The sequence below is a fragment of the Phocoena sinus genome, chromosome 9 (assembly GCF_008692025.1).
Source record: "Phocoena sinus isolate mPhoSin1 chromosome 9, mPhoSin1.pri, whole genome shotgun sequence".
Taxonomy (NCBI): domain Eukaryota; kingdom Metazoa; phylum Chordata; class Mammalia; order Artiodactyla; family Phocoenidae; genus Phocoena; species Phocoena sinus.
In genome coordinates, this window is record NC_045771.1 from 56456110 (window position 1) to 56480779 (window position 24670).

Sequence of the window (24670 nt, forward strand, 5' to 3'; positions counted from 1 at the left end):
ACTTTGGCAGGTGTATGTACAGATGGTGATGTTTTTTAAGATACCCTGACCCAGGAGCTTTAGAGGGTCCTCCTAGATTTTTTGCTGGGTGGCTGAAAAGTCCCTTTCTCTTCCACTTGCTCACATTTCAGAGGTTATGCCCATCTTCAAGATTTTACTGGTAGTAATAAGAGATCATAAACACAATAAAGAAACTCCACTAAAATAGTGGAGATATGGCTAATCTGAAATATGTAATCAAAAAGTCAGGTAGATGTATGTGACTATATTGTTTGTACTTAAGTCCATATGTCTTACTTGAGAGCTGTATGTTCAGTTAAATTTTGAAATAAAGCTCTATGATAAATACTAGAGAGACCAGAAGAGTTCATCTAATTTCCCCATCCTCCCCCCTGCACAATTCATCCATGCTGGAAATGGCCCCTTCTTATATTCCTGCCAGACACTGAAGTGGTTCAGACCCAAAAGGCTCCCCTTGGAGCACACAGATAGTTTGAGATAGAAATAGAGATCTCTCAAGATAGAATTTACTTCTCCAGTCTGACTCTGGAATCCAAGAGAAAGGCAGAATTCTTTATAGTTTCTCTTACTCTTAAAAAAAGTCAGATGCCAAAATATTCCCACCAAATGTCCAAACCAAGAGAAGAGGATGGAGTAAATATGGGTTTCGGTAATCAATTTTATTCATGTAGAGGGATGTTGCTTACAGCTTTAAATAGTGCCTGGAAAACTTCCACAAACTAATGAGCATCTTACAAATGTTTGTAAGTATGTAGTTATGTAGCTCACCTTTTGAATTTATAAAAATCAGAAACGTCCGCCAGAAAGTTTTGCAATGTGACAGTGGAACTAAAAATATATAACAGCTACAGCTAACATTTACTGAATGCTCACTGTCATTTGACAAAAAAATTAAGTAAGTATTTTAAAATAGAAGGGCTTATGGTGTGGTAACCTCTGTATGTCTTCACAGACATCCCTCCTTCCCTCTTTTCAGCACGAGCCAGCCTTGGCCGTATGACTACCGTCCCAGTCCAATCAGTTGCAAAATAAAAAGGAAAAGGTTGATTATGTCCATGTAGATGTTCAGGGCAGCAAAAACATACTCTTCAGGGTCCAGGTCAGAATGATGATGGCGCCCTCCCACCATCAGCTGTACATCCATCACCAAGTACTTAAAGAAAAGAAAGAAGAATTAGCTACTTAAATTGTACATTTCTATCAAGTAAGTATCCTAAAATTATCTGGAAAAATTATTTCCCATCAGTAAATATATCACAGAGAGTAAATTTGTGGCTATAGATATTATTCTTACAGCCTCAATCATTCATGATGTCCCCAAGTTTATGCTTTATCTATTAAAGCAAGTGTTTCATTCTCCTGAAGCCAGTGGGACCAAATGTGTGAGCCTTACTTTCCTTTCAAGTCCAGAAAGCTCTGTGCCTTTAGCCAATGATGTAGACCAGGTGGGCAGATTGGACACAGAGAAAAACTACAAAATGCCCTGTGTTTGTGATTTTCCCACACGTTCTCACTGGAAAAAAGAATGAAAATAAAGATGGCTCCCCAACATTTAGATTCACCCACAGCAATAATTCTGAACTTTCCTTTGGGTGATAGCATTTTTCAAAACTTGACATTGGAGATGGCTTTGTGACGATGTCAGTATTTCAAAATAGAATGAGAAGGGGCTTCCCTGGTGGCGCAGTGGTTGAGAGTCCGCCTGCCGATGCAGGGGACACGGGTTCGTGCCCCAGTCCGGGAGGATCCCACATGCCGCGGAGCGGCTGGGCCCGTGAGTCATGGCCGCTGAGCCTGCGCGTCAGGAGCCTGTGCTCCACAGCGGGAGAGGCCACAGCAGTGAGAGGCCCGCATACGGCAAAAAAAAAAAAAAAAAAAAATAGAATGAGAAGACTCATATATGGTTAAATAAACCCCAATTAAATGTTTTAGCTCAGCTGCGGTAGGTAAAATTATGAGCTTCTAAAGCATCAAGAAAAAATGTCAGAGAGCCCTCTCACCCTTGTGTTTGTTGCAAAGTGAGCAGATGTGGGCAGCACAAGTGCATTAGAAGGAGGAAAAGAAAACAAGCTGCTCCTCAGGTCTTTATATCCAACCTGTAGACTAAGAGTCTAGTGCTGTGAGGCAGAGCCGCATCAGACAGGTCAACCCTGGCATTACAAAGAATTCTTGGGGTTTTAAAGACTCTTTAAAATAATCCATTTTAGAACAACATCCACGACAGGGAAACCTGTCCCAAGTAATTCAGGCATCAGCTCTCCCTGTGTCCTGGTTCCCACTCAGCCTTCTAAGAATGAGGAGGAAGGGAGGAAAGAAACAGGAGGAAAAGAATGGGGCACCTTCTGGGTAGCCTCGTATCAGTTCATGATAGATGTCATCTCATGTAATATGGGAATGACCCAGTTGAGGCAGGTGAGGTTAACAGAGCCTCCAAGAAGGGAAGATCACACTGTAGCAGGTGGCAGAGAAGAGAGTCAAACCCAAGTCTGGGGGTTGCCAAAGCGGCTGCTTCACCTGGACCACTAAGTCCCTTCCCACTTATCCTCCCTCTCCCTATGTCTGATTCCAGTAACTCTGTGGCAGAAAAAGCTAGAATGACCAACCATTCCAGTTTGCCCAGGACTTTTGTGTGTCTTCAGAAACCCCTCAGTCCCAGGGAAATGAGGACAGTTGGTCATCCTTTAAAAAAGGCCTCCAGCAGCTGAGCTTCCAGCCTTGCTCTTAGCCTCCATCTGTCACCCTGGAGTCCTTCTGTGGAAAAGTGCTTTTCTTTCTTCCTCCCCTCCAAGAACCTGTGACTTTATCTTATTTCTTCTTACAAGAGAGATAATGACTCCTAATCATTTCATGTATTGGCGGTTAGGAGTGCACCTCTCAGGTGAGGTTATATGTTTGCAGGCAGACAGGAAAGTGGGAGAGTAAGGTGAGATGGGATCCAGCTGTCTTCCCCCCAACCCCAGGGGAAGAGGACTCAGGACACCATGTAAGAGACAGCCCACAGGGAAGCCCTGGTCAGGATTAGAAGCCCCAGGAGCATCTGAGGGTTCAATAAGCAATTATCACAAGGTTGTAGGATGCAAAGTTACTATACAACGGTCAATTACTTTCCTATATGCAGCAATGTATAAGTGAAATTGGAAATTAAAAACACAATACCATTTACATTAGCATCCAAAAAACTTAAATACTTAGGTATAAGTCTAACAAAATATGTACAAGAACTATATGAGGAAAACTATAAATCTCTGATGAATGAGATCAAGGAAGAACTAAATAAATGGAGAGACATTCCATGTTCGTGGATAGGAAGACTCAATATTTCCAAAATATCAGTTCTTCCCAACTTGATCTATAGATTCAACACAATCCCAATCAAAATCCCAGCAAGTTATTTTGTGGATATTGACAAACCATATGGAGAGACAAAAGACCCAGAATAGCCAATACAATATTGAAGGAAAAGAACAAAGTTGGAGGACTGATGCTACCAGACGACAAGATTTACTATAAAGCTACAGTAATCAAGATGATAGTGTGGTATTGGTAAAAAGACTAAACAAATAGATCAACAGGACAGAATAAAGAGCAAAGGCAATACAACGGAGTAAACATAGTGTCTTCAACAAATGGTGCTGAAACAACTGGACATCCACATGCCAAAAAAATGAATCTAGACACAGATCTTACACCTTTCACAAAATAACTCATAATGAATCATAGACTTACATGTAAAACATAAAACTCCTAGAAGATAACATAGGAGAAAACCTAGATGACCTTGGGTGTGGTGATGATTTTTTTAGATATGACACCAAAAGTATGATCCATGAAAGAAATAGTGGATAAACTAGACTTCATTAAAATTAAAAATGTCTGCTCTGTGAAAGACAATGTGAAGATAATGATAATACAAGCCACAGACTGGGAGAAAATATTTACAAAAGAAATATCTGATAAAGGACAGTTCTCCTAAATATACAAAGAACTCTTAAAACTCAACAATAAGAAAACAAACAACTTGATTACAAAATGGGCCCAAGAACTTAACAGACACTTCACCAAAGAAGATATACAAATGGCAAGTAAGCATATGAAAAGATGCTCTACATCATATATCATCAGGGAAATGCAAATTAAAATTACAATAAGGGCTTCCCTGGTGGCGCAGTGGTTGAGAGTCCGCCTGCCGATGCAGGGGACACGGGTTCGTGCCCCGGTCCAGGAAGATCCCACATGCCACGGAGCGGCTGGGCCCGTGAGCCGTGGCCACTGAGCCTGTGCGTCCGGAGCCTGTGCTCCTCAACGTGAGAGGCCACAATGGTGAGAGGCCCGCGCACCACCAAAAAAAAAAAAAAATTACAATAAGATACCACTACACACCTATTAGAATGGCCAAATTCTGGAACACTGACAATACCAAATGCTGGTGAGGACATGGAGCAACAGGAACTCTCATACACTGCTAGTGAGAATACACAGTATTACAACCACTTTGGAATACAGTCTTACAAAACTAAACATACTCTTACTGTATGATCCAGTGAACATGCTCCTTGGTATCTACCCAAAGGAGATGAAATCATCTGTCTGCACAAAAACCTGCACAAGGATGTTTATAGCAGATTTAGTCATAGTTGCCAAAACTTGAGAGCAAACAAGATTCACCTCAGTAGGTGAAAGAATAAATTAACTGTGGTACATCAAGATGGTGGAATATTATTCAACACTAAAAAGAAATGACCTACCAAGCCATGAAAAGACATGGAGGAATCTTAAGTGCAAAGACTAAGTAAAAGAAGCCAATTTGAAAAGGCTTAATATTGTATGACTCCTACTCTATGACATTCTGGAAAAGGCAAAACTTGGAAACAGTAAGAAAATTAGTGGTTGCCAGGGGTTGGGGATGGGGAGGGATCAACTGGTAGAACAAAGAGGATTTTTTGAGCAGTGAAAATATTCTGTATGATATTACAATGATGGATACATATCATTATACATTTGTCCAAACCCATAGAATGTACAACACCAAGAGTGAGCCTTAATGTAGACTACGGACTTTGGGTGATTATGATATGTCAATGTAGGTTCATGAATTGTAATAAATGTACCACTTTGGTGGGGGATATTGATAATGGGGAAGGCCATGCATGTGTGGAGGCTGGAGTATATGGGAAATCTCTGTACTCTTCTTTTGGTTTTACTAAGAACCTAAAACTGCTCTAAAAAGAATTGTCTTTATAAAAAATAAAAAGGAGGAGGAGGAGGACAAGAAGACAGAGGAAGGAGCAAGTGACCTGGGGAGCTTTCCAGTAAATTACTGACTCCACTTGACTCCAGGCCTAGCAGAGGGCTTAGGGCCCCATCAATGCACATACCATACTCTTTGTCAAAGAAAGGGAGAAATGCGCTTATGAGTGAGAAGATCACAGTACCAAGTCCAGCATACAATAGATGCAACCACTGCAAAAAGAAAGGAAACAACTGTATATTAAGAGTAAGACTTGGAACAACTCAGGGGATCACTTAGGTCCCTGCTGTTAGATAAGATATTAAGAAAGTCAAAGATGTGGAGAGAATCTTTTCTTGAACATAGTCAACAGCATCCACTCAATTCCATTCAGCAAGCCCCATCCACATAGTTCTTCAAGAGAATGTGCCCTCCCCTCAGCTCAGAGAACATAGTGACCCTCACACAGCCTTGCTAGAGCTGATTGACAAGAGGTGGATGATAACACTCCAATAGCAGTGAATCTCTTGACCGACCAAGAGCCTCTTACCTGTGACCAGGATCAAACAGATGCTCTAGGCCAGTTAGAAATCAATTCTCAGGATAGAGGAATCCAGGCAGCAGTTCTATCATTAGCTAGTGCTGGAGATATTACTACACAAGCAGAGATAGCCAATCACCTCAGTTTAAGAAAGGGAGGTGGGGTTTCCTTTTCCGTGAATTCTGGCTCTTCTTCCCACCTAGGAGCTCCATGAGAGTCTCTGAGTCTTTGCCTTGACCTAGTCTGAGGGGTATGTGTTCCTTGCAACCGGAACAGCCCTGATCAGAATATATGACAAATTGGCCTAAATGCCAAAGGGTTTGGCTGTAGAAGAGCAAAAGGAAGTGGTGTATAACATCTGAGAAGCATAATGGCGTTCACTCTTTAGGAGGAGAAAGCTAGTCCTAGAGGCATGGGGAGCACTCTGCTAACCAGGGAAGGTTCTTGGGGAGAGAAATCAGGAGTCAGTGACACAGAGAGGGAGGCACAGTGTTTCCGGACTGAGTTAGGTGTAAGAAAACAGCTGACAACTGGAGTCTGAAGGATTCAAAATTGCCAGAGTCCAGCAAGGTTGGACATGCTTAGAACAAGGGTCTGTCAGTCGTTCACCCCACGATCCTCTCAGGGGAGGGCAGCTGTCGCCTAGGGTCGCAGCTCAGTCTTCATGCCCAGACCTCCTGTCAGTGGTCCCCTACCACAACTGGTGCAGCAGGTGGCCTCACAGACCTCCAGCTACGGGGCGGGGCATGTAACTGACCAGGGTCCGGTGGCTGTGTGGTGCAACCCACTGTAGTTTGCTCCTGGGTCACGCTTCACCATCTCAGGTGGGGGCAGCAGGACCTTCCTGGGAGACCCCAGACTGCTGTAATGGTCCACATTAGCTCCAGGAGCCCCTGATGGCACCACATCCAGAGTGCTCCCACCTTCCTTCCCTCTCCTGAACCTGGGGTCACATATGCTGTCGTGGTCTGACAGCTTTTCCAGCCTTCGTTGCCGCCACACTTTTCTCCCACAGACATTTCTCCTATCACAGTCCTTGCAAGTTTCACCCATCTGGTGTGTGCTTCTCAGAGGATCCAGACCAACAACACAACCAGCACTTCACCCTATTTTCTAACAATTCTCTGAGGTTTACAAAGGAGATCCCACTTACATATGATCGTATTAAGATTAAGAGAATTCCATAGATAATAAGTACGAAGAGTAAAACAAACAGCATTCCATTTAGCAAGGTGAAATCGCACTGAGGAAACAACACAAAACCAATTAAATTATCATCCATAAGCAATTTCAAGGTGTTTAGAGATGCATCGTGTACCCGCTAGACAGAAACTGGCCCATTTGCTAATCATTTCCCCTGGCTAATCCCAAGAACCATGGAAATCCATTAGCCCCTAAGCACTGAAAAATGCTACATAAAAAGTGTTGTATTTCTTCAGGAGGGAGAAAAGGGTAGGATATGGATGAAATAACAGGAGCCACAAATTGATAATTTTTGAAACTAGGTAATGGGCACATGGGAGTTTATTAAACTAGTCTATCTTTGTATCTATATAAAATTTTCCCTAATAAAAAATGTACTAAATAAGCAGGATGTAAATTTGTAAGTATAGTATGATCATAATCATTCATATTTTTAAAAGCATATGCATAGACTATATTAATGGAATTAAATAGACAAAGATGTTAACTGGGTACCTTTTTCACATTTGTATGTATATATTTCAATAAAAATACACATACTAAGCTTTCAAAAATTACTATTAATTATTCTTTTGTAATCTTAAAATTTATTAATATGCTTTTTGGTTTTGCTTCTATAAATCAGTAACCAAGTCAGCCTAGGGAAGATTAGAATTTTTTTAAAGAAAGAGGAATATTCATCTTCTGGACTGAAAAAAGAATGGATTAGGAAGCAAAAGAATCCAAGGTATTTTCTTGCAAGAGTGTTTTCCTAATTCCTCTATTTTTCCTATTTCACTCCCTACCCTTACCACACCAAGAGAATAATCTACCAGGTCACCGAGTCTGGTTCTCAGGCAGGAAGCATCAGCAACGCCTGGGAAATGTAAATTATCGGCCCCCATGCCAGACATTGTGAAGCAGCAACTCCAGGAGGAGTGAATTCTGTGTTTCACACGCTCTCCGGGTGACTCTGATGCCTGCTAAGAAAGTTTGTCTAGAGCTGTGCTTTCAATACACTTGGCCACTGAGCACTGGAAATAGAGTTAGTTCAAACTGAGATTGCTGCAAGTATAAAATACACACTGGGTTTGAATCTCGAAATAAAGAATGTAAGGTATCTCATTAATATTTTTGCTATACTGATTACATGTCGAAATAATAACACTTCACCTATACTGGGTTAAATGAAATATATTATTAAAACTAATTTTACCTGTCTCCTTTTACTTTTTAAACATGGTTACTAGGAAAGCCAGAAGCCTGAAGGCAAGGACTCCATGGAGGTGAGGCCCACAGAAAGCCGAGAGCCCGAGGGAAGAGGGAGCAGAATGGGTCAGGAGGGGCAAAGAAACATATTCACACACTCCCTTATGACAGACATCTGCTTCAATAATACGTACTTTTGTTTGAAGAGCAAATAAAGTGAGTGATATGGTCACTAGAGCGGTTCTGCCGTTGCCCATAACACTTCCTCGGCATTATAGAAACTAAAACCAGAGACTGTGATTATTGTTCACATAACATTCAAAGAAAAGCACACACACACACACAAATGTGTATCAAAGACTTAGACTGACACGGTTCCTAGCAGCAGACCTTGAAGTATTGTCTAGAAACAAAAATCACAGTAAATCAGAAGCCTGAATCCCAAGGCCAAAATCCAGAAGAGGTGGTTTGAGGTTTGTGCATTCTGGCAGGGTCTAGTGAGCTATTGGGAATATGTATGATCCCAGCGCACAAAGCTACAGGCTATGAATATGGGAAATAAATAACGGAAACAAACATTTCCTTATCGTTCTCCCCAAGACTGACAGAAAAAATTATTTCATGTGTAAATATTTCTTAGAACACAATAGTAACTTTCAACATATTCAGTGACTTAAATATGTATTAATTAGGAATGTGGAAACCAAGGTAAAAGCTTTATCTGTAGACCATATTGTCATTAATCAAATAGGGCCATCCACAAAGAATCTTAACATTTTATCAGAGCAGGATATGCTATTTCTACTGACGCTCCACCAAAGGTTTCCGTACTGACCTTTCCCATAGTGCTTGGATGAGAATAAAATACTTCAAACCTCAGACGTGGAATGAGGATTGAGACCTCAGTACCAGGAGATGAGCTGGAGGACACACCTACAAAGCATAGAGCTGCACTGGTAGGTGCTAATCCAGGGCTCTGAAGAGGGCTGCACTGGGGCTGCATTGGGTCTGTATGGGGGCTCTATGGGGGCTGGAGGGTTCCCATGGTCCAAATGGAGCCAGGGATGGGGCAGTGAGAGAGAGAGGGAGGGGATGAGAGCCAGAAGGCAGTCAAGCTGGAGGATGAGACCAAAAAGGCTATGAGGATGTGCCCAGGCCCACAGTCAGGCTCCAGGACAGCCAGCAGGCCAGTGAGAACTACAGTCAGCGGCGGCTGCAGGGCCTGAGGACATTCCCCAGCTGGTAGGATGCTCCATCAGAGACAGATCCAGAGACTAGCTGGTCCATGGCAAGAGCCAGGAAAGAACCTTCTAGTCTCTGGGAGTAAATGTGAGGACACATCCTATCCTCAGTGCTAGGACTGCCTGGGAGGCTTTGAACTTCATCAGCTGGCTAATGACGTCCAGGATTGGAGACTGGAAAAGAACCGGAGTCCCGGGAGTCCCGGATTGCCTCTCTGGATCTCCCAAACCCAGTGGGTAAGCCTGATTCTCTACTTTGTTCAACGGACCAAAGTAAGCTGTCTTTATTGACCTTACAGGTTTTCTTTTAAGTGCACCTATTCGACGTACACATGATATTTTAACAATGTGCTTGCTTTCAACCTTCCCTTTTATAATATTTCTTCTCTTAGGCTGTTACCAGCTTAGAAATAAAATAAATAGCAAAACCTTGGCAATGAGAGCTTCCTTTGAGATCAGTAACTTTGATCTCTTCTTTTTTTTTTTTTTTTGTTTTTGTTTGTTTTGTGGTACGCGGGTCTCTCACTGCTGTGGCCTCTCCCGCTGCGGAGCAACAGGCTCCGGACGCGCAGGCTCAGCGGCCATGGCCCACAGGCACAGCCGCTCCGCAGCATGTGGGATCTTCCTGGACCGGGGCACGAACCCATGGCCCCTGCATTGGCAGGCGGACTCTCAACCACTGCGCCACCAGGGAAGCCCTGATCTCTTCTTGAAATAAACATTAGAACTATTGAAAAAGTGAAAAGAAAACATCCAAAAATTTCTGGAAAAATACCTCTCCCCGTCCCATCGTCTCTTCCCCAGGATTCCCAGTGTCTTTCTATGTCTGGCTTTTAACTCCCACCCCTTCTGAGTGTGGTCTCTGCTGTTAAGTGCAGGAACTGGGAGACTCTACTTGCTCACCTGGACAATGAGCAGTGTATCCACACCAACTAAGAAAGGCCCCTCAATGCTCCGTCAGCTGAAGAAATGCCCAAATGTGGGTATCAAAGAGACAGTCTTCTTCAGCGTCATGAGGAAACTGTTCTTCCCCGACACATAATTCACACTGGACGCTGTGTGGTACCCACAGAGAACCTCATCCTTGGCCGTGTGTCCTTGCTCACGTTGACCACCAGGAGGCGCAGATCCAAATCTAGGCTCATCACACTCAAATGCGTGGAACTATGCATTTTGCGCACGAATCTCACCTCTGGCTTTATTTTCCTTCCATCAGATTTCCCCACCAATTTATCTTATCTTCTTATATTTTACATATATATATTTATTTATTTATTTATTTTTGCAGTACGCGGGCCTCTCACTGTTGTGGCCTCTCACGTTGCAGAGCACAGGCTCCGGACGCACAGGCTCAGCGGCCATGGCTCACGGGCCCAGCCGCTCCTCGGCATGTGGGATCTTCCCGGACTGGGGCACAAACCCGTGTCCCCTGCATCGGTAGGTGGACTCTCAACCACTGCGCCACCAGGGAAGGCCTATTTTGCATATTTTATAAGCTATCTCAACTCTGATATGGAACCAGGTGAGGAACAAGTGAATTGGTAAGTAAATCTTCACAGGGAAGGGTGGTCAGCAGTTCATGGGAGCAATCGCAAAGAATCTGACTTTCTTTCCAGAACACTAAATCATACTGCGATTCTGTTCTGGGTTTTCCTAAGAGGAGCAAATACTGTTGTCAGTGAGTTTCAGAGAGTCCACTGCTTCCAGGAGGCAAGAGGTTTGGCCTGACTGGTATAAACATTAATAAACAGAAACCTCAATTGCAATAGAGTCAGGACACATTGAAATAGAAATAAAATAAATTTTACAAAAATAAGGAAAATTACATTTCTTGCACACAATTTGTGAACTCACTCTCCACAGCAAAATGTGTTTTTTGTCTCTGACAGAGGACAGTCAGGTTAACTGTTCCTGAAATGTAGCCCAGACTCCGGAGTGGGCCTCTCAGAAGCAAGTTTGCTGGCACAGAGGAGTAGCCCAGGGTCCCCAAATTCTCCAGTTTGTTAAAAGGGTGTGGATTCCAGGTCATAAGTAAGTTTATGACTTCAAAATTCATCCAAGAGAATGTCTCACAAATAATTTCTATCTGTATTATTCCACAGAAATATTTTCCACAATAAATGGAATGAATTTAATAATGTGATGAAAATATATTTCAGAGATGAACGACAACGGATGCTAATGAGGTTTGCTTACAAATAATCCCAGAAGAATGTAATTCGCAGGCACCTGGCGGCGGAGCTTCCCACAGCAAGCAAGTATAATAAATACAACAAAAAATGCTGGCCTGGGGATAATTTAAAACCATGTGTTATTTGCTTATATCATATGATATGTCATATGATATATTATAGGTAGATAGATATAGAGATGTATTATCTGATAATAAGTATTATAAAGTAAACAAAAATGTAGATTATTACCTTTACCTCTTTTTTTTTTTTGCTTTTAAAATTAACTTTTCTCATTGCTATCCATACACAGCTTGTGGGTTCTTTTTTCAAATTTTTTATTTTGAAATACTTGTAGATTCACAGGAAACTGCAAGGGAACAGAGGTCCTGTGTAACCTTTGCTCAGTTTCCCCCCCATTACATATTTAAAGTAGAATACCCAAACCAGTAATGTAACATTGGTACAGCATGTATATACGTAATGCTATGTCATAGACCTATGATGCAAATCTATGTGCAGATCCATATAACCAGCACCACAATCAAGATGTGGAACTATCTCATCATTAAGATATCCTACCATCCCATTATGGTAACACACACACACACACACACACACACACACAAGCCCCTAACTCCCAGCAACCACTAATTTGCTTATTTTCCATCTTTATAATTTTGTCATTTCAAGAATGTTATACCTTGGGACTTCCCTGGTGGCGCAGTGGTTAAGAATCCACCTGCCAATGCAAGGGACATGGGTTCAAGCCCCGGTCCAGGAAGATCCCACATGCTGAGGAGCAACTAAGCCCGTGCGCCACAACTACTGAGCCTGTGCTCTACAGCCCGCGAGCCACAGTTACTGAGCCCGCATGCCACAACTACTGAAACCTACGCGCCTAGAGCCCGTGCTCTGCAACAAGAGAAACCACCGCAATGAGAAGCCCACGCACCACAATGATGAGTAGCCCCAACTCGCCGCAACTACAGAAAGCCCATGTGTAGCAACAAAGACCCAACACAGCCAAAAATTAATTAATTAATTAATTTTAAAAAAGAATGTTATACCTTTACCTAATTTTTAATAAGGACATCAATCAATAGCTAGTGGAAAAAACTTTTAATTTAATCCAATAATACTTACAAGAGTGCGTAGGTGAACCAGGGATTCTTGACCACCCAAACTCTTAAAGCCTTCCTGGTTAAAAAAATAATAGTTTTACACAATAAGTAGCTTATTTTGCTAACTAGTGTAATATTTAAGTAGAAGTTAAACAATCTCATGAGAAGAAAGGGGGGAAACCCTAAATGATTGACAATGACAGATGGGAAAGGAAACAGTAAAACATAAAGCTGTATCTTGCTTCTTAAAATAGATTCACAAAAAAGCACAGTCTTAAGTTGTAAGTGAAATTTGGATAAATGTAAATGTCCTAGTGAAGTTTTAATTTTAAAAAATACTGAGATTGATATGTACACAAAGCAAAAGTAATCAAATTCTCATATGTTTGTTTGTAAACATAGATTTTCAAAGGATGGGTTTAAGCCGTGATGGATCATAGTCCCTGAAATAATTTCTGCATTTAACAGAGCTCCAGCCTCCAAGGCCTCCATAGTCTCACCTTTCTTCCTTTACCCAATTTTATCTGTGGAAATAGCTTGGGGAAAATAAAAAAGAAAATAGTGCCCAAAATAAGGGAGAATTCTTAGCTTAGGAAGTTAAACTCCAGAAATCTACCAACACCTTCGTCTAGAAGTTGCCTCAGAAAAACAAAGCGACAGAAATATTATATCCTATGAATGATTAAGGAAAAATAGATAATCTTTTAATGATAAAAATTAAATTGAGCTATTCAGTGAAAATTAATATGGGCAGCTTAATACTTAATTTACATCAGTAATAAAGACTTACCAGAAAAGAAGCAGGCTGATGATTGCCCCAGTGATCAGCAGCTGAACTGACAGGAGGAAGAACACTTTTACAATGAAAGCTGAGGAGACAGAAACCTTATTTTTATGACACAATATTCAAAAGTAAAAATATAAATGTAATTACCTATTTTTGACACTTAATGAAAGAAAATTTTCCTCTGATTTTTTTGATGATAGGAAAGGGAGTGCTAATTTAGAGTTGGCCAATAGAGTGACAACAATACAGCTCTGCAGAACTCTCGGAAAAGACTCAGTCCAGACTGTTAGAGGCATTTTATTGAAGATCTGAGGGTTTATCCATGAAAGCCCCCAAATTTTAAAGACCAAACTCAGGGATTTAATTCCTTATTATGGACACCCCATCCTCCTTAGGACCAAAAGTGACCTGAAAGTCTCAGAATGTTGCAAACCCATCATTAGGGATTCAGCTGCACCCCTGCATAGATGGAGCCCAGTGATGCCCTAAGAACTACCGGGGGAGAGGGCGTTTACCCCTCTGCAGAGGGACTTGGGCTGCAGGGAGTTTGCAGAGCTTCTCCACCACTTTTCTCTCTATCCTCCCTGCCTTTAGCAACTCCCTTCCCTCCTGCTTGTGCAGAAACTTGATAACCTGACTAATTGTTAAGTATGACCAAGGAGTTCCAAGCCAATGACGTGCCAAAGCAGAGTGCAGGGCATGTTGGCATCTCTGTTTGCTTACTTCCAGCTGACTACACAGGTTTTCCTGGAGCCCTCGGAATATGACACCAGTAAATGGTGACATAAGTAAATGGTGATGACCATTTACTTTTTTGTGGCCTTATCCCAGTTTTAAAAGAAAAAAAAAGAAAGAATGCTGCTTAAATTTGACTTATAGGATTGTCAACTGTGTCCTTCTGCTGGGCAGTTTCTGTGCATTTGAAGTGTAACAACAAAGAAATAGGACTGAGCTATCTTAATCAAAATACCAGAACATATGTGTGCTGCCTACATTAAAATATCCACTTACTTAACATTAAATTCACATCTAGTATGTATCAAGGACTGTGAGGGAATAGATGTTAAATGTGGTCCAGCCACATAAGACCACACATATAGATCAACTAAGAAGAATTGAGAGCCCTAAAACAGTCCCTTACATTTGTGGTCAATCCTACAAATATGGTCAATTGATTTCTCACAAACATACTAGAACAATTCAATGGAGAAAGATGAGTCTTTTCAACAAATTTTGCTGGGACAATTGGACATACACGTATAAAATGATGAATTTGGGCCCCTTTTTCGTATCATACATACACAAAAGTTAACTAGTTAAACATGGATCATAGACATAAACCTAAGAAATATAATTCTTGGAAGAAAGCATAGGTGTAAATCTTTGTGAGCATGGATTAGGCAATGATTTTTTTAGATATGATACCTAAAACACAAGCAAAGAAAAAAAACAAATAAATTGATTTCATCAAAAGTAAAAGCTTTGTGCTTCAAATGACACCTTCAGAAAGTAAAAGAAAACCCACAAACTGGCAGAAAATATTTGCATATCATGTATCTGAAAAGGGATCTAATACATAAAGAACACTTACAATCCAATTACAAGAAGACAAATAAGAATTTAAATTGAGCAAAACCTGTGGAGTGCCCTCCCACATTGACGCTGGGCTTGACCACATGATGTGTTGGCCAGTGAGACATTAGCCCTGGCTTGATTAATAGAGACTTGATAAATGCTTACACACTGGGGCTTGTCCATCTGGTCTACCTCTTCTTGGGGCCCAGCCCCATGTGATGAGAAGCTCAAGCCACAAGAAGAGAGCCAACAACCAACACAAACTGCCATCCATGTCAGGGAGTCATAATGGCCATTGCAGCCTCAGCTGCCAACTAAGAGCTCCAGAAGGCCTCTTTCCAGCCACAAGGTAGAGGGTGAGGGCCACAGGGAGAGAGCAATGAGATTCAAAGCTCACAGTCCATCTTCAAGTCGTCCAGGTCCTAAGAAGGCATAAAGGTGGCAGAGTGTTCACCGGGGACCTAAGCATTTGCCTTGAATTGCCTACCTTCCAACTTCATATTTCATGAAAGAAAAAAAATTCTCATTTATTTAAGCCACAGTTTTCCGGACTTCTGTTAGAGCTGAATGTATTTCCTATACAGAATTAATATGTAGGGCTCTGAATTAGTATTGTGTAAAACTTAAGCCAATATCATGGTATCATCTTGTATGTAGGCAAGAACATTCTACGTTCAATGACTAATTCACGTTTCCTAAGAAAACCACAAGTTATTCACCATAATATGTGTTTCATGAATTTATGAATGCCCTGGAAAACTTGGGGACCATCTGTTTTTGCAGCCCTATGTCATGTTTCATGGTAAAGCATGACTGGGAAAAAACTAAAAGCAAAATTAAATCCTACAATCCACCCTGTGTAAACATTTTAAGAGAACTTTTCTCTTCCAAAAAGGTCATTTCTTTATTCTCACCTCTGCGGATAGCTGCCTCTGAGAATGGGCCAGATAAAGGATTGCTGTCCTCTGTGGTGGTCTCTGCTGAAATTTCTACCACATAGGTATCCCCTCACTCACCAGCTTTGGAGCATGGATTCCCATGAGTTTGTTGTGGCCCATGAGTTGAAGATGAAGTTCCGTAGGACCGAGCAGACTTGCTCTGGATAGTATCATCTACTGCTTTCCGAACCAGGTGTTGATGATCTCCAGAACTAAAGTCTATTGGTTCACTGACCTCCAAGTCCATTTTCCTAGAAAGGGAAAATTGTTATTCAGGTCCTTATGATCATACCACTACAACCTTAGCATCTTCATAACATTAGATGATTTTTTTTCTTAATTTCAACTCCTTGGTTCAGTACTTCCCAAGTCAGTGCTCAACACATATTTGTTGAATGAATGATGAACAAATACTTTTTTTTTTTTTTTTTTTTTTTTGCAGTACGTGGACCTCTCACTATTGTGGCCTCTCCCATTGCGGAGCACAGGCTCCGGACGCGCAGGCTCAGTGGCCATGGCTCACGGGCGCAGCCGCTCCGCGGCATGTGGGATCTTCCCAGACCGGGGCACGAACCCGCGTCCCATGCACCGGCAGGCAGACTCTCAACCACTGCACCACCAGGGAAGCCCACAAATACATTTAATATGAGGCCTACAGAGTAAAATAACTTGCATCCTATTATGAAATTAATGTTTATGAATTCATTCTGCAAGGAGTTAATAAACTCCCTCTTGTGTGGAGCTGCCCTTGTCACCTTTGCCCTCAAAGAGCTTACATTCTGGGAGAGAAGATAAATAAGCAATAATATAAAAGGCAATATAAGCAGGGCCAGAAGCAATGGAGGATGTTATGAGAGCAAAAAAGTCTGGGAGAAGATGCAGGGAGTAGAAAAGGTTGTCCAAACCTTCCAGAGAAAGTGAGGTTTAAGCCAAGGCTGGAAGATGAAGAGGAGTTAGTCAGGTGAAGAGGTAGGGAAAGGTTTTCTCAGGCAGAGGAATCAGCCTGGACCAGGACTGGAGGAAGCAGAGAGGGCAGGCTCCAGAAACTGAAAGAAGTTCATGTGGCTGGAGTAGGGAGTTCAAAGGGGAAAGCAGAGTGAGTTTAGACAGGAGAGTAGTGGGGGCCAGTCACTGCAGGGCTGGCAAGCCAAGTTCATCCCCAAGCCATGACTGAATAGTGGTCCCCCAAAGATGTCCACATCCTCATCCCTGAACCTGTGAACGTGTTACTCCGTATGGCAAAAGCAACATTGCCGATGTGATGAAGTTAGGGACTCTGAGGTGGGAATATGATCCTGGACCAACTGGATGGGCCCAGTCGAATCACAAGGGTCCTTATGACCATACTTATAAGAGGCAGGAGGATCAGCATCAGAGAAGATGTGACAAGAGAAACATAGGTCAGAGTGATACAGTGGCTGTTTTTAAAGATGGAGGAAGAGGCCATGAGCCAAGAAATGCGGGAGGCCTGTAGAAGTCGGAAAAGGTAAGGAAATGGGGCTTCCCTGGTGGCGCAGTGGTTGAGAGTCCGCCTGCCGATGCAGGGGACACGGGTTTGTGCCCCGGTCCGGGAAGATCCCATATGCCGCGGAGCGGCTGGGCCCGTGAGCCATGGCGGCTGAGCCTGCATGTCCGGAGCCTGTGCTCTGCAACGGGAGAGGCCACAGCAGTGAGAGGCCCGCGTACTCCGCCCAAAAAAAAAAAAAAAAAAAAGGTAAGGAAATGTATTCTCCCCTAGAGCTTCCAGAAAGGAATACAGCCCTGCTGACACCTTGATTTTAGCCCACTGAAACTGATTTCGGACTTCTGACTTCCAGAACTGTAAGATAATAAATTTATGTTAAGGTGTTACATTTGTAGTAATTTTTTACAGCAGCAATGAATAATTAATACAATGGGGAATCACTGAAGATCTTCCAGCAGGAGGCCATGGGGATCTGACTAGAAAGATTACACGAGGCACAGTGTGGAAAATGGGCCAGAGTAAGCAAAAGTGGAAGCAAAGAGACCAGAAATCCAGGTAAGAGATTATGATGAGCTTTGCCCCAGTGCTTTGCTGCAGAACATAGTTCTCAGAAAACCAGTACCAAGCAGAACAAAAATGGCAAAGAAAAAGGACCCCGTTAACCTCTTGGGGACATGAAGACTCAGGGAAGCCCCTGCTACTAACCTCCTGTCCCACAAAGAGAGCCATGGTGGAGTCTGAGGAGATTGCTGAGATGGCAAGGGCTTGGACAAACTGAGGACCAGCTGGGAATGGCATCTGAAGAAGGTCTGAACAAGATACCACACACTTGGGGATGCAGACCCTGTTTTATAAAATTGCCCCTTACTCCTCAAATTAATCTCTAAATTTTACAAAACTTATGGAGTTTTTAACTCAGCACTTGAAAACGTAACTCATCAGAAAGAGCAAATGTGTGAGAATAATCAAGACAAAAATTGAAAGAGAAGGATTATGGGAAGAGGGAGAATAGTGATATACCTAATCAGAGACCAAAATATAATTAAGCTAAATAATTAAAAGTGTGGTGCAGGCAGGGCAACAGATAAACGGATCAACGGGATGGAAGAGATTCAAGAAATAGACTCATATATGTAATAAGAGATTAATATTTGGTAAAGGTGGCATTTCTATTGTCTCATGGTGTTGGAACAATTAGCTATGCTTGGAAAAGAAAGTTTAATAGTTATTTCACATCTTTTACAAAAATGACTTGCAGATGAATTAAAGATATTATCATACATATTAATAGCCATAGAAGAAAATATCAATGAACATTTGTGTAAGCCTTTGCAAGAATGATACCATGTAACAAATTCTTGCCAGATTTGGGATACAGGAATACTTTAAACATCATCATTAAAAGATAGCAATAAATCTGAAATGCAAAATTCTGAAAATAAAATTTGCAAAATTTCTTATAATGTAAAAAGAACTTTTTTAACAAGGAAAAGATGAGCAACTCAATAGAAAGATGAGAAAGGAGCATAAATAGGCAATTCATAAAGAAAATTTAAATTTTCTTTATGAATCAACTTAGGAGACCACATCTCATAAATAACCAAGGAAAAGAAAAACAATCATGAAATGTCTTTTTTTGTTGTTTGTTTTGCATAAAAGACTGGCAAAAACTAAAAAGAATTCTCAGAGTTGCAAGGGTATGGAGAAATGGATAAGCCAGGACCACATTATGACTTGTAGGGGCCTTACACACATTTGCCCTTATGGGTCCCATCTCCATAATAAAATATGAAAAATCACATTTTATGGCTTCATTAGTATAAAAACTATAATCCAGGCTGGATTCACTGTATATTATATATTCATTATTATTATATTCGGTTTTTTCTTCTGATTTTAAAAGAAATTAAGAAGTTTTCATGACCCCTAAAACTATTCTGGGCCCTAGGCAATGTGCCTTCTGTGTCCAGTGGCTAAGTCAGCCCTGAGATAACTTCACGGGAGGCGGCAGGTGTGTAAACTTTTTTGGGTGAGTAATCTGGCAACATCAATCATTAGACCCAACAGTTACATTTTAAGGAATTTATCCCATAAAACTACTCACACAAATAGGCAACAATACACGTGTAAGGAAGTTCATTACATCATTCATTGTTTGTAAATGCAAAAAATTTAAAACAGGCTAAATATCCAATATCAGAGGAATGGGTTATCTCTATCACAGCTGAATTGAAGGATATGCTGAATTGTATGAATTTTTATAATGAGCATTTATTATTTATATTAAAAGTATATTTACATTTTGAAGAGTAAAATAATGATTTCTTTTTTTGATAAAATCTGGAACTCCTCTGAGGAAAGCCGTCTTCACACACAGCTCAGAAGGATTAAAAGATGCTCAAGCAACCAAGTTGGTTTCTTCCCCAGCCGTCCTGCAAATCGGAAGGGGGAGAGGCAACAAGATTTTAGAGTGCTCAAAACCAAAACCAAAGAAACAAAAATCAAAGACAGCTGAGTTTTCCTTATAAAACTAGAGTTGGCGGATGCCTGAATCACAAAATGTGGCTTTCACCTGGTCCTCAAAAAGCTTTCCCAGCTCCTAAGCCAGCAGTCGTCTGAAGGGCAGGTAGGCACAGGCAAGGGTACTGAGAAGCAAAGTTCTAAGAGACAGGGGAGTGGCAGTTGGAGGACAGGGTGGGCCAGGGACCCCACTGCCTAGGAGAGGGGCTCTAAGTCAAGTCCCTCGGCTGAGCCTCATAATGGTCAGTCACAGCCAATGCACATGGTTCTCAGTCTCAGGGGGGCCTATGCCAGCATCCCCTAACTGACTCCATGTCAGGGAGTGTCCCGAAGCCTTAGCAGAAAGTCTTCCAGAGGACATGGTGTCCTCCTCACCATGTCATCACCTTCTCTCAAGCAGAAGGAAGACGCTTATGAAACTCCACCAGGGATCCTGCACAATTATTTCAAATAAGTTGGCTTTTTTAAAATAATTTTTTTTTAATTTATTTATTTTTGGCTGCATTGGGTATTTCTTGCTGCACACGGGCTTTTTCTAGTTGCAGTGAGCGGGGGTACTCTTCGCTGCGGTGCGCGGGCTTCTCATTGTGGCAGCTTCTCTTATTGCGGAGCATGGGATCTAGGCGCGGCGCGCGGGCTTCCGTAGTTGTGGCTCACGTGCTCTAGAGCGCAGGCTCAGTAGTTGTGGCGCATGGGCTTAGTTGCTCTGCAGCATGTGGGATCTTCCCGGACCAGGGCTCGAACCCGTGTCCCCTGCACTGGCAGACATTCTTAACCACTGTGCCACCAGGAGCACCCCGGCATTGGTTTTTCTGGTGGATGATGATGTCGTTGGTGACCGCCATGATACAGGGAGATGCCTACTTGGGCTGCAGGCCAGTGAGGAGCCGCGGAGAGCTGATTCGGGCTGCTTGGTGAGAGAAGTCAGACGACAAGGAGGAGAATGGGAGCAGGCACTTGTCCTGAGTGGAGGCTGTTCATTCAGCTGACAACGGGCTGACTGATATATTAACCCACACATTAGACTGCTAATTAGCGCCTGCTTACCAAGTGCAAGGTGTGGGGAGGTAGAAGAAACGCAAAGAGGAAAAAGGCAAACTTCCTTTCCTCAACATGCTCCTAGTTCGGTGAAGGAGACACGGGTAGAAAGCTGTACCCTAAGGTGGAAGGAGGGAATAGCCACCGCAAGGAACAGCTACTTAATTGGGGGGAGGGGAGAAAGGACATGTGAGTCCTGGAATGAGGCTTCCTGGAGGAAGTGATGCCTGAGCTGATTCTGGCAAGATGGGTACGCCGGGTGTGACGCGTTGAGAGGAAGCACGTTGCCGGCAAAGAGAACACCTGAGCCAAGGCACGGGCATGGGAACCATGGGGCACACACGCAAAATAGAAAGTAGTTCCGTTGGGTTACACACAGAAGGTAAGAGTGCAGTGAGAGACGGTGCTGTCATGACGCCCCTCCTGAGGATAAAAGACGAAAAGGCAAGAATACCTGCCCTGACTCTTTCTCCCTTCTTGCAGTTCCATAGGTCTCACTCATTCTCTCTGTGTCCAGTCCACAAGCTCTCTTTCTCTAGTTTGTCAGTGCTAAGAGCCCACTTGAGTTAATTGCATTTTTTCCAAGATTACAGCTGAGGGAGAGGGGTATAACTAATGACTTAACCAGCCTGGTCAAAAGAAAGCCTCCTCTTGGGCTTCCCTGGTGGCGCAGTGGTTGAGAGTCCACCTGCCGATGCAGGGGACATGGGTTCGTGCCCCGGTCCGGGAAGATCCCACATGCTGCGGAGCGGCTGGGCCCGTGAGCCATGGCTGCTGAGCCTGCGCATCCGGAGCCTGTGCTCCGCAAAGGGAGAGGCCACAACAGTGGGAGGCCCGCGTACCGCAAAAAAAAAAAAAGAAAGCCTCCTCTTGTCTTATCAGTCTCAGAGTTAACATTAAATCAGGCACTGACCAGATGAAAAAGTTGTTTACAACCTCATATGTACTAACTCGCTGACTCCTCGCCTCAACCTTAGGGGGTATGCTCTCTCATTATCCTCATTTGACAGGAGAAGACTCAGTGACTGTGTGCCCCTGATATATACAGGACAAGAGCGTGAGTGGGCAAGGAACCCTACGCTGCCCATACGCACCAAGACACAAAATGTGGTGAATATCATCTCTTAGAAACTGGCCCTGGGGTACATTTTATGCATCTGCCTTTTTTTTCTTTTCCAAAGAGTTTTAATTACTGAACTATTACCAACACCGAAATTATGCAAATTAGACTGCATGCTGACAGTGATAGTCCCCTGGGGAACTCAGCTTTCTTTCTTTCCCTTAGTGTGAATGTTAAGACCTTGAGAGGTATTTATTTCTATATTCACAGCTTACACACACACACACACACACACACACACACACACACACACACACATACACACAGACATACCCCACCAGCAGAATTTTCTTGCACAACCCCATAGGCACCAAATGATCTCTATGTGCTCCAATCGAACCCTTCCTCTGGGTTCAAGCTAGGTATCTCTCTCTCCTTATATCAATCTGAGATCTCTCCCTTGGCACCTCAGGGAGCCCTGGCCAAGCCAATTGTGGCTCCTGCTCTTCCTGAGGCACCCAGGAAGGAGCAGTGTATTGGGTCAGAGCCTTCATTGGCAGTGCCTTCCTGAATCCTTTTCTCCTACCCATTTCTCTCACCTCCCAACAGCCCCCCTTCCCCTGCCCCAGTCACCATCTCTGCCACATAGTCCTATTTATCCTTACAGCATACTGCTCTATTCTATTAACACTCTACTACATCTGCCCAGGAGTTTTGTGATACTATAGCTTTGCTGCTTGTAGGAGGAGCCCCGTGTATTGACTGAGAACTATGTGCCAAGCATGATAATTGATCAAATCTTCATGCAGCACTGAGGTGGGCAATTGTCGATTTACAGACAAGGGACTGAGCTGCAGAGAGGAGGTCTGCTTGCCAGTCCTTGAACTAGGTACTGTCCACTGTGCCCCAGGACCTCTGGCTAGGAGAGGATATTTAGGATCAAGAAACTGCCTATTTCCTTATTTTCCATTTGATACTTTCTCCTCTTTTTATTGCTTTTTTAAAATAGAAGTAACATGTAATGTGGTAAAAAATATTTCAAATGATAAAAAAGGGTGCAAAAAGAAAAGTGAAAGCCTCTCTCCCTCACCACTTCTGTTAGCATCAATTGTCAACAGTTTCTTTGTCTAAATAACTAAAAAAAGTACACACCACACTCACATAGATTTTTAATTTACACACAGTGATCATGTTCTATACACTGTTCTATAAATTGCTTTTTTCACTCCTAATTATGTCTGAGATCTTTTCATATCAGCAAGTAGAAGAGCTTCGAATGGTTTCCTGTCTCACTCAGAGTAAAATCCAAAGTCCCTGACATAACCTTGCTGCAAAAGCCTAACAAAGATATTACAAGAAAGGAAAATTATAAGCCTATCTCACTCGTGAACATAGATACAAAAATCTTAAAATATTAATAAAGCAAATCCAGCAATATGTGAAAAGAATAGTATATGATGACCAAGTTGGATTCATTCCAGGAGTGGCAGTATTAATATAACATTCAGAAATCTATCTGTGTAGGCCACACATTAATAGATAAAGAAGAAAAAGCATTATGATTGTCTCATACAGAAAACTATTTGATAAAATTCTACACATTCATGATGAAAATAGGAATAGAAGGGACCTTCCTTACCCTGACAAAGGGAATCTACAATGTTAGAAATCAGTATAGTGGTTATCTCTGGATAAAGAGCAAGTGAGGGGCTTTTGTGGTAGTAATGTTCTATTTCTTGATTTGGTTGCCTGAGTGTGGTGACTTCGTGATAATCAACCTGTACACAGATGCACTGGATACTTTACAGTATGTGTATTATACTTAATTCTAAAAGGTTGTAAATTTTTTTTTAAAAACCAGGAAAAAAATGTAGTTCTTCCTGATGATCTCAGAAGGGTAGAGGGTGTGACCAGGAGCTATGGGAGCTAGCAACGACAGGAGAGATGGAGGTGTTGGGATGAGGAGAAATGGAGAAAAGAGTGTGTTGAGTGGTTACACATATGGATATGGACCAGATCCAGGATGGTGTCCTTTGGTGAAGAGGAAGCTGGTGATCCAAGGGCCTAAGTCTTCAGTGAATGAGAGGCAGTAATTTGGAGATGAAGTGCAAAGACAGGTGCACTAGAGGGAGAGATATATTAGGGAGCATGGAATTTAGTACCTAGACACCCCTCACAGAGTGCATTGTTCTACAATAAGGAGATAACACTGTGTACCTACTCTCCTCAACCACTTTCACAATTGGTCTTAAACCCCATAATGGTCTGGAAAGCAGTTAATATTTTGTTTTACAATTGGAGAACCCCAGACTCAGAGCCAGGATGACCGAGCCACAACTCAGGACCCAGAGCTGCTTCAAAGGCCTGTCCAGATGTGCTTCCAAGACCAGTGGCCATGTGGGCATCTGGGCCAAATCACGGTCCCTCTGTTGATCATCAGTTAACAGTAAAATAGGGATAATATCTTGTTCCATGACTGGCATAAGCACTAAATGTGGTTTCACGACATCATAAGGCGTTCAGTACGGTTTTCTTCTTCCTCTTCCCCCAGCACTCTACCAACATATTCAT

At 42.4% G+C, this 24670-nt stretch overlaps 1 long non-coding RNA gene and 1 pseudogene across 1 annotated transcript; one reads left to right on the forward strand and one right to left on the reverse strand.

The window, feature by feature from the left end:
• Nucleotides 1-1021: 1021 nt before the first annotated feature.
• On the reverse strand, nucleotides 1022-16300 carry LOC116759644 (annotated as a pseudogene).
• LOC116759645 lies at nucleotides 1183-9062 on the forward strand. The gene is made up of 3 exons (XR_004351523.1): nucleotides 1183-1225; nucleotides 8222-8257; nucleotides 9027-9062. It is a non-coding gene; the product is annotated as an uncharacterized LOC116759645 (long non-coding RNA).
• Nucleotides 16301-24670: the final 8370 nt, after the last annotated feature.